Source organism: Penaeus monodon, chromosome 43 (genome assembly GCF_015228065.2).
Source record: "Penaeus monodon isolate SGIC_2016 chromosome 43, NSTDA_Pmon_1, whole genome shotgun sequence".
Taxonomy (NCBI): Eukaryota; Metazoa; Arthropoda; class Malacostraca; order Decapoda; family Penaeidae; genus Penaeus; species Penaeus monodon.
Window position 1 is genome coordinate 23,378,468 of NC_051428.1, and position 10,037 is coordinate 23,388,504.

The window sequence follows — 10,037 nt, forward strand, 5'->3', positions numbered from 1 at the left end:
GCATTTTACTTTTGGTGTCCTCACTATATTAATCTATGTAATTGACTGAAACAAGTTACGTTTCATAATTGCGGAATAAAAAATGGGCCAATTCCTGGGCGGCAACCTTTACTTGTTGGTACAATAAATTTGTTTTATTTTAGTTGTTCCCACGCTTGATACTTCTTGTGTTCCCATTTTCCCCCCCCTTCTGTTACTCAGCATTTCTATATTCCTTTGTTTTTCCTAAATATATGCATGAGTGTATGATATATATTCATGTTCGTGTCATATATAATGTACGTGTGTGTGTATGAGTGAATGCATGTATCTATGCATAAAAATGACATAGATAGTAGGTATACTTATATGTATATATATATTATATATATATATATATATATATATATATATATATATATATAAATGTGTATATATACGTATGTATGAATATATGTACATAGGTATATATATATGTGTGTAGCATATACATGTACGTATATGTGTATATGTATACATAACTACATTGAATATTTATATATATACACTGATATGTATGTATATTTATATATAAATACAAATCTATCCGTGAAAAATTTGCATATACATACATAAATACACGTATTTGTGTGTATAGGCGTTTGTTTCTGAAGGCATAAATAAATGAATGTATGTGCATATATATATATCTGTATATTCACAATCCTTTTCATTATTTTCAGCACAGTGATAACTATATCTATTTCTTGAGAAAGTTTCAAAACGAATTCCGTTAAATCAGTGATTTACTGTACTTTATAATCCCAATACAACATTCAAGGTTAATTTTGTTTATTGTAAATTTTACTAACTTATTGTCTTATAAGAAAATGAGTGAGATGCATCACAATACATAATATCAAATTATCTTATATCAGTTTGATTAGATGGTTATAATCTACATGAAGGGAATAAAGAAATTCAAATAGATATAAACAATACGAATTTTTTACTGAAACATATTTACAAAATTACTTTTTTGTCTTTGGGTTTCATCCGGAAAACTGCTGATTATTCATTAGACGTAAGAATATTTAAAATGGCAGATGGTTATTGAAATGAGGGAGGTTTGCAACGTGTTCCCCAAACACCTGTCGAAGCAACACTTATCGAGGCCAGCACACTTTGTAGTCGTTGGAACAGGTATTGGGGGGCCCATGGAAACGCGGGCATGGGACGGACTTGTGGGCAATCTAGGCTTGGTACCAACGGGTGTCTCAGGTTCATGCACCGTCTCGCAGCAGTAGGCTTGACCCTCCGAGTCTTGCAAACCCAATACCTACACTGGCTTGGGCCATGGAGTTCCAGTCCGATAATCCCCCTACCACCGTGGATTCCCCATGGGTTCCGCCAACCATGAAATTCCCCCCATGGATTCCCCCACCATGAAATTCCCACCATGAATTACCGCCGCCGAACAGATCGCCTCCTTGTACGCCACCCAAGCCTCCAGGAAGGAATCTGTTGGATCCTCGTCCCCTCTTACTTCGCTCTACACCGGCAGAACGGCCACCACGAGGCAACACACAATCAACGGCTTTGATGCTCTGCAACAGATAACGAAATTACTAACCCAAGTCTACACAGCATTATCAGCAAATTATGAATACAAGTTCCAGCCTCACTTATATACGAGACCTGGATGCCGTCCGCCCTCCCCCCGTTGCCCCGCCTTTTGCCAATCGGATACCCCGAGTAAGCGGTAGAAGCTTCCAGCTAACATGCGGTGTAGGGTTTTTCCCACTTTTTGTTTTGTTATTGGGAATTGCTTTCGATTTATTTCCTTTTTTCTCATTTAAGTGACTAAAAAGAATTTATCGGGTTTGTCAAGCAAAATCTATAGTTATATGAAACCGAGTAGCTAAGTGGGCATATCATTGTCTGTGGGTCTTACCTATCTACGCTCAAAACATACTCTAATTTTTTTGGGTCGGTATGCATTGGATATATACTTATATATTCATGTTTCTTTACATCTTTCAAAGTTTTATATACACATACATATCTTATCATTTATCAAATCTAGCACATCTGCAGTCTAGCTCAAAAATTATAGAAGGATCTTGCCGAATTTCGTCGTTTTTTCTCTCTTCAGTCTGCATCGGCGGAAAAGCCACAAGGAGACAAAAATTTTTTTGCGGTTTTTAAATACTCTCCCTGTGTTTAACATGTCTCTAGCATGCCCGGGCAGTGGTTTGGGCAGCATTGTTTCCCTAATGTTTTTTTTATGCTGGACGGGTCGGGCCCCCCCCCCCCCCCTCTTTTAAATTGCCTTTTCGGGAAAAATTCTTAGGCCCAAAATTTTGCATTTATCGTACCCTAAAATTTTAGGGTTTTTCAAAGGGATTTTTCTTGACAAAATCTCCCGGTTTTTTCAGCTTAAACTAAGCATTATTATTTTTTTTTACCTCTAAAAAAAATGATTATTAAAAAAATTGATTTTCCCTTGTTTTGGGAAAAAGAAGGTATATGTTTTTTGCATAGAGGGTTTTATATATTCACCCACACACAAACACCACAATATATGTGATCTTGATTGGGGAAAAGGAAAAGCCCATTAATAGATTGAAAATTTTTACTGAAAAAAAACCCAAAATTTTAAATTTTATCTTTGAGGATACAAAAACCCCAAAAGAAAAAAACAGGAATGAAAAACAAACATCAAAAAAGGAAACAAAGTAGAAACCAAGGTCTCAGATTGAAATGCTTTTTCCCCCTAAAAAGGAAAAGGGAAATTTTTAAAAAATGAGAGGAAATTTTTAAAAAATTGACTTCCAAAATTAAAAATTTTAATAAAAAAACCGTAAATTAAGAAACGCAGTAATATATAAGTGAAAGTTCCCAAAAGAGAAAAAAAAACTCCCAAAATTTAAATATTAGTAAAATTTTTTAGTAAAAAAATTTCCCTAGCCCAAGTATTTTTATAATTTTTCTTGATATTATGATTTATCTATCATTTTTAAACTTAAATTCTTTTTTCAAAAATTGTGTTCATCCATTACATAAACCACATTGTTATTTTCCTTTTTGTTAATGTTTTTGTTTTTATTGCAATCCCCATTTTGTATTGCCTTATCACGGGACAACCCGTTTTGAGGGTTTTTTTTTTTGTGCTAATTAATAATTATCACTGATATTAAGGGTTTCTTTTCACTATAATTGCTGATATAATTTTTGGGTTTTCTTTATTAACATTAAAAATTTGTATTACCCATAAATTTTTCCCCTCGTTTTTCATTATTACATTTTTTCCTTTCCCCATCCTTATTATTTCTTATTCGGGAGAATAAACTGGTTAAGTTTTAAAAAAAAATGCCAGGGAATTAAACAGGAAAAAATCCCCCGGAAAAACATGCCTGAAGCGGAGAAGGAGGCTGTAGCTCCGGGGGGTTTTTGGCGAAATGGGGCTTCAAAATCGATGACGTCCCCCAGGGATCCAGCTCTAGTCCAGTAAAAATGTTATGTGTTTTCTTCGGGATATTTGCCGAAAAAATATGCGTTTGGGAATCCTAAGAGGGATAGATGGACGGAAAATCAGAAGTTGAAGTGAAGAAGGGGAAGGGGGGAAGACAAAAAACCGATGGAAAAAAATTTTTTTAAACCAATTTATTATGGTCATCCGTTTTTTGGGGGGGGGGAACTTTAAATAAAATTCTAACATGGGAGTCCCTTTTGGGTACTGGTTTTGTTCCCCTTCCCCTCCCGAAACAGGATATCTGTCTTGTTAAATATATTTGACAAAGTAATTCTAGAAAACAGAGCACACTCAAACTCTAATAAACTATAAAAAATCTGTATGATTTTGTTTTAAATATCGTCATTGCCTTTATCTATTTGCCCTTTTCCCAAATTTTTGAATTATATTATATATATATATATATATATATATATTAAATATAATATATATATATCTGTGTGTGTGGGGATGTTATGTGTATGTGCGTGTGCGTGTGCGTGTGCGTGTGCGTGTGCGTGTGCGTTGTGGTGTGGTGTTTTTGTGGGGTGTGTGTGTATTATTTTTGTATGTCCTTTCCCTACCACGTCTTGTTATCCTTTACGTCTTTCCTCACACGCCTTGCGGGTTTTTAGTCACTTAGTATATGCAAGATTTTTTCTATATCAAAAGGGTGAAGGCGAGATCCTTCAGCATTGCTGTGTAAAAGCATTGAAATTATAAGATGAATTACTTTAAAGGGATTGGAATTTGAAGAACGGAACAAAAACTAAAAGAGTATGTTTTCCAAAATAAAGTTTTTACAACCAAAAAACTGGCCATAAGACCAGTTTTTTTTTCTTCCTGACGTCACAGTACCCAAATCTGCGTGCTCTAGGGAAGAGGAGGCGTTTGAGTAGGATGATATTTCATATATTTTGCATTCTTTTCCTTTCCTTAGTAGGCAGTGATAATCAGGCAGATATGTTTAAGGAAATCCCACTTGGGTAAATTCTCAGAACCAGTGATGAAAGTGACTTCATCTGTTGTCACGTAGAACTCAGTCGGATATGGTGCGTTTTGTTATTATTTATTTATTCCTTCGATGCACTAAATTTTGCCAAAGAAACCCCAGCTACTGAATCAGCTGATCTGCACTTAAAAGGTATCTTGATAGGTCAAAGGAAGATTACTATTTCTTCATCTCATGTATAAGCTGATGGTCTAACCTTGCTTTTCATATGTATTTCAAGAAGATTTCTCTATTTCATGTTAAACGTATGAAACTGTACTCAACTTAAATTTAGTTTCGGATATCCAAGAATTTTTCTTTGCCATCTCGAAAACTGATTTTTTCTTATTAACATTGTTCACTTTTTTCCTATGGTATTACTAAGTTAATGTTAATAGATATATATTTTTTTTCTTTGATAACGTTGAAATTTTAAATTCAACTGTTATATGACTTTTATAAGCGTCCCAATATATTATTAAAACAATTGTTATAGATTTAATAAAGTTTGGTAAGCTTATAGGTTCATGTTTCGTAACTTCCTTATCTTGCCTTTGAAGATAAGAGAGAAAAGACCGATATATATATATGTATATTAAACATATTATACCATATATACATAACTTTTTAATTTTTTTAGAATGGCAAACATGGTCCCCTTGTTCTTTTTTTTGCTTTTTATTTTTTTAAAACATTTGTTTTAAATGATGGATTCTAACTCTTTCTTTCCAAAATCTTTTTAATATTTTGCAAGTCCTAGAAAATTTCCTCAATTAAGTCTATTTTTATGTATTTTCCAAAACCACCATTTCCTATTATATTATTAAAAATGAATTGGACAATTTTTAAGAAATAAAAAATGTATAAAAACTTTGAAAGTCAAAAAAATTGTTTAAACTACTATTAACCAAGGCCAAATTTCATTAAAATCTATATGATGGGAAAAAAGGAAATAAAACATATAAGGATTTATTATCATATAGGTTAATACCATCACCAGATCTCTTATCTTCCGTTATCAAGCGGAAAAACTACTGACTTTTTATTAGACGTTTACTACCTTTAAAAGGGAGATGATTATTGAAAAATGAGGAGGTTTGCATACGTGTTCTCTCAAACACCTGTCGAAGCAACACTTATCGGGCCAGCACACTTGTAGTCGTTGGAACAGGTATTGGGGGGCCCATGGAAACGTGGGCATGTGGGACGGACTTGTGGGGCAATCCAGTGGTTTTGGTACCAACGGTGTCCTGGTTCTGCACCGTCTCGCAGCAGTGGGCCCTGACCTTCTGGAGTCTGCACCAATACTCATTGGTTTGGGGCCATTGGAGATTCCAGTTCCGATAATAGCACCCACCGTGGAATCCACCATGGACACCACCATGAATTCCGCCGCCAAAGAAAACCGTTTTCCGTGGACGCCACCCAACCCTTTCCAGGAAGGAATCTGTTGGATCCTTGTCCACTTCTACTTCGGTCTACACCGGCGGAAACGGCCACAAAAGGCAACACGCAATCAGGGTTTTTTGATGCTCTGCGAGAGGAGAAACGAAGTTATTCATCATGCTGAATATTGGTTTATCGTTGTTATTGACAATGAAATCAATTATTTTCACTATGAACATCTAAGTCTCTAAAAACGTCATATAAAATTTATTGTTCTTTCTTGTAACAAGCACTCACATTCATTGTTGGTTAGAGTTTAGCGGCGTACGTTGCATAATACAGGAACTGGCGGGGGCCGGGCTCCCCTCCCCCTCCCAACTTCACCTTGCCAGTCGGGATTTCCAAGACGGCGGCGTGAATTTCCACGTATTGTGTCTGCTTTTCCAGTTCACTTCTTTCGAAATACGATTCGTCTTTCCTTTTTAAACTGATGGCAGAGATGAAAAAGTTAAAAAGGGTATCAGTAAGTTTCAAAGGCAAGCCGTTTATAACATTCAATGAAGGGCTGGGTAATTAAACAGCATTAACCGTAACTACTGTTAAATTACTACAAGCTATTCTACTAAATAGTTTTTCTGAATCACGTGATAGAACCCATAACAATTATTATCACTTTGTATCTTAGGGTTTTTTTGTATTATATCATAAAGGTCAGAGGTCAGAGAATCAAGGGAAATTCTCGTGTGCGGCTTCAGCTCAATCTTAATTCAATATGGACCGAGATAGCCGGCGAAAAAAAAAAGACTTTTGCAACACTCCATGCAATGGTTTTTGCTTTGTGTTATCTTCTGTGACGTCATCAGTCATGTGCTTAGTGGACTTTACTTCCGATCGGTGTTTATTCTACTAAGGTGGACCTTTTCTCTTTCTCTCTCGCTCTCCGCTCCCCTTTCTCTCTTTGCTCTTTCGCATGGCTTTTCCTACCTAGCTTCTCTCTTTTTTCTCTATATCGTTCGTTCTAAAACATAATTCATCTCTTCCCCCCTCCCCCCCTCCCTCCCTCCCCCCTCCCCTCCCTCTCCTCCTCTCTATCCCCTCTTCCCCTTCTTCTTTCAAAAACTCCCTTTCCCTTCCTTAAAAACTGCATCCCCCTCTTTCTTGATTTCAGGAAAAATAACTACAAATAAATTTTCACTTAAATAGTTGAAGATATCAGAGGAATCAGAGGAAAAAGGAAGTATTTGATAAAGGAAAAAAACTTCCTAGAATGAGGGTTATTCTAATTGGTTGCAATCTAATGACTTATTTATAAAGTATAACATTCCTATGATTATAATGTTATAATATTGGGTTTTATCATCATAATTCAACAAACTGTTTGGGCCAACATGTGTGAAAACTTTCCAAAATTTACAAGTATAATATTACAGCTTATAAAATGGGGAGGACATGTTTGTTATATATAAAATATTTTATATATTTTATTTTTTTCATATTATTAAAATATATAATTTTTTTTTTTTTTTTTTTTTTTTTTTTTTTTGAAAAAAAGTACCCAGATGCGGGGTAAACACTGAAAACTTAATGGAATCTCAAAGGTAATAAAAACAAAGGCAGGAGGGGGAGGGGGGAAAAGGGGGATACAAGTTGGGTATAGAGAAAGGGAAGGAGAGAGGGAGATGATTAAGGAAGAGGCTACTTTGCGGGAAGGACGGAGGCAAGGAGGGAGGGAGGAGAGTGTAATCAGGGTGGAAGGAGGGAGAGAGACGGGGGGAAAGAGAGGGTTGAAACAAGATAAAGGGAGAAAGGAAGGGAAGTTTGAGAAGCCCTGAAGAAATGTGCAAGGATTATATAGAAATATATACCATGCATGAGTGCATGGTATATATTTATGTTCGTTGTTTTTATAATGTACGTGTGTATGAGTGAATGCATGTATCTATGCATAACAAAAGACATAGATAATGGTATACTTATATATATATATATATATATATATAAAATATATATATATATATAATATTTTAATATATACATATTTATATATACACATATGATGAATATTTTAAAACATATGTATATATGTATATATATGCGTGTGTTTAGCATATACATGTACGTATATGTGTATATGTATACATAACTAATTGAATATTTTATATATACACACTGATAGGTATGTATATTTATATATACATCCGGGAAAAATGTGCTATACATACATAACCACACGTATTTGTGTGTATAGGGCGTTTGTTTTTTAAAGTCATAAATAAATGAATGTATGTGCATATATATGCATCTCCGTATTCACAATCCTTTTCATTATTTTCAGGACAGTGATAACTTATCTATAACTTGAGAAAGTTTTCAAATCAAACGAATTCCCTTTTAAAACCAGTGGTTTAGTGCACTTAATCCCAATACAATAAGCGAGGCTTATATTGTTTATTGTAAATTTTACTACCTTATTATCTTATAAGAAAATGAGTGAGATGCATCACAATACATAAAATCGAATATCTTATATCAGTTTTTATTAGATGGTTATAATCTACATGAAGGGAATAAAGAAAATTCAAGTAGATATAAACATATACGAATTTATTATTGAAATCATATTTACAAATTACTTATTTGTCTTTTGGGTTTTCATCCGGAAAACTACTGATTATTCATTAGACGTAAGAATATTTAAAATGGCAGATGGTTATTGAAAAAAGAGGGAGGTTTGCCCCACGTGTTCTTCCCCAAACACCTGTCGAAGCAACATTTATCGAGGGCCAGCACACTTGTAGTCGTTGGAACAGGTATTGGGGGGGCCCATGGAAACGCGGCATTGGGACGGGCTTGTGGGCAAACCAGTGGCTTGGTACCAACGGGTGTCTCTGGTTTTATGCACCGTCCTCACAAAAAGTAGGCTGACCCTCCGGAGTCTTGCACCAACCTGCATGGCTGGGCCATTGGAGATTCCAGTCCGATAATCCCACTACCACCGTGGATTCCACCATGGATTCCGCAACCATGATTCCACACCATGAATACCGCCCCCGAACAGGACCGCCTCCCTTTTAGCCCCCAAGCCTCCCGGAAGGAATCTGTTGGATCCCGTCCACCTGTACTTCGGTTCACCGGCAGAGACGCCACCACGAGCCACACACAATCACGCTTTGATGCTCCTTTCAACAGATAAAAAAGAAAATTACAACCCAAGTCTACACTGAAATTACAGGGACAGCATTACGCACATTATGAATTCTGATCTGAGATGAAGTGCGATGCCCAAAGTGTTTTTATCAGTATTGAATAAGCCTTACATTCATTGTTGGTAAGAGGTAAGCTGTGTAATTGGGTGAGAGCAAATTTCCAGCCTCGCTTATATACGAGACCTGGCTGCGTCCGCCTCCCCCCTCCTTGCCCCAATCGGGATATCCCGAGTAAGCGGTAGGAGCTTCCAGCTAACATGCATAATATGGTTTCCCAGCTTTTTTCTTTGTTATTGGGAAATTCTTTCGATTTATTTCCTTTTTTCTCATTTAGTGACTAGAAAGAAGAACATCAGGTGGCAAAGCAAATATCTTATAGTTATATAAAACCGAGAAGGTAAGAGGCATATCATTCTCTATCTGTTTTAACCTACATACCTCAAAAAAATACTCTAATGTTTGTGGGTCGGTATACAGTAGAAAAATACGTTATATTCATATGTTTCTTTACATCTTTCACGTTTATATATACACATACATATCTGTATCATTTACCAAATCTAGCACTTTTGCAGTCTTGCTCATAAGTTACAGGAAGGATCTTGTCGAATATCGTCATTTTTTTCTTCTTCGGTAAGCATCGGCGGAGAAAGCCACAAGGAGACCAACAACATTATTTCGGCTTTGATACTCTTTCATGTGATAACAACGTCATCTAGCATCCCCTTGCAGTGGTTTGGCAGCATTGTTTACATAACGATAATATTTGTAAAAAATGATATAAAATATGCTGGAGGCAGTCTGGCCACCCCACTCTTTCAATTGCCAGTCGGGATAAACTTCATTATGACACAAAATTGCAGGTACGTACCCGACAATATATGGGTTTCCAGGTATTCTTGACGAAATATACCGAGTTATTTCAGTTTCACTAAGTTTTTTTTTTTCTTTAACTCTGAAAGAAAGAAAAAAAAATTGATGT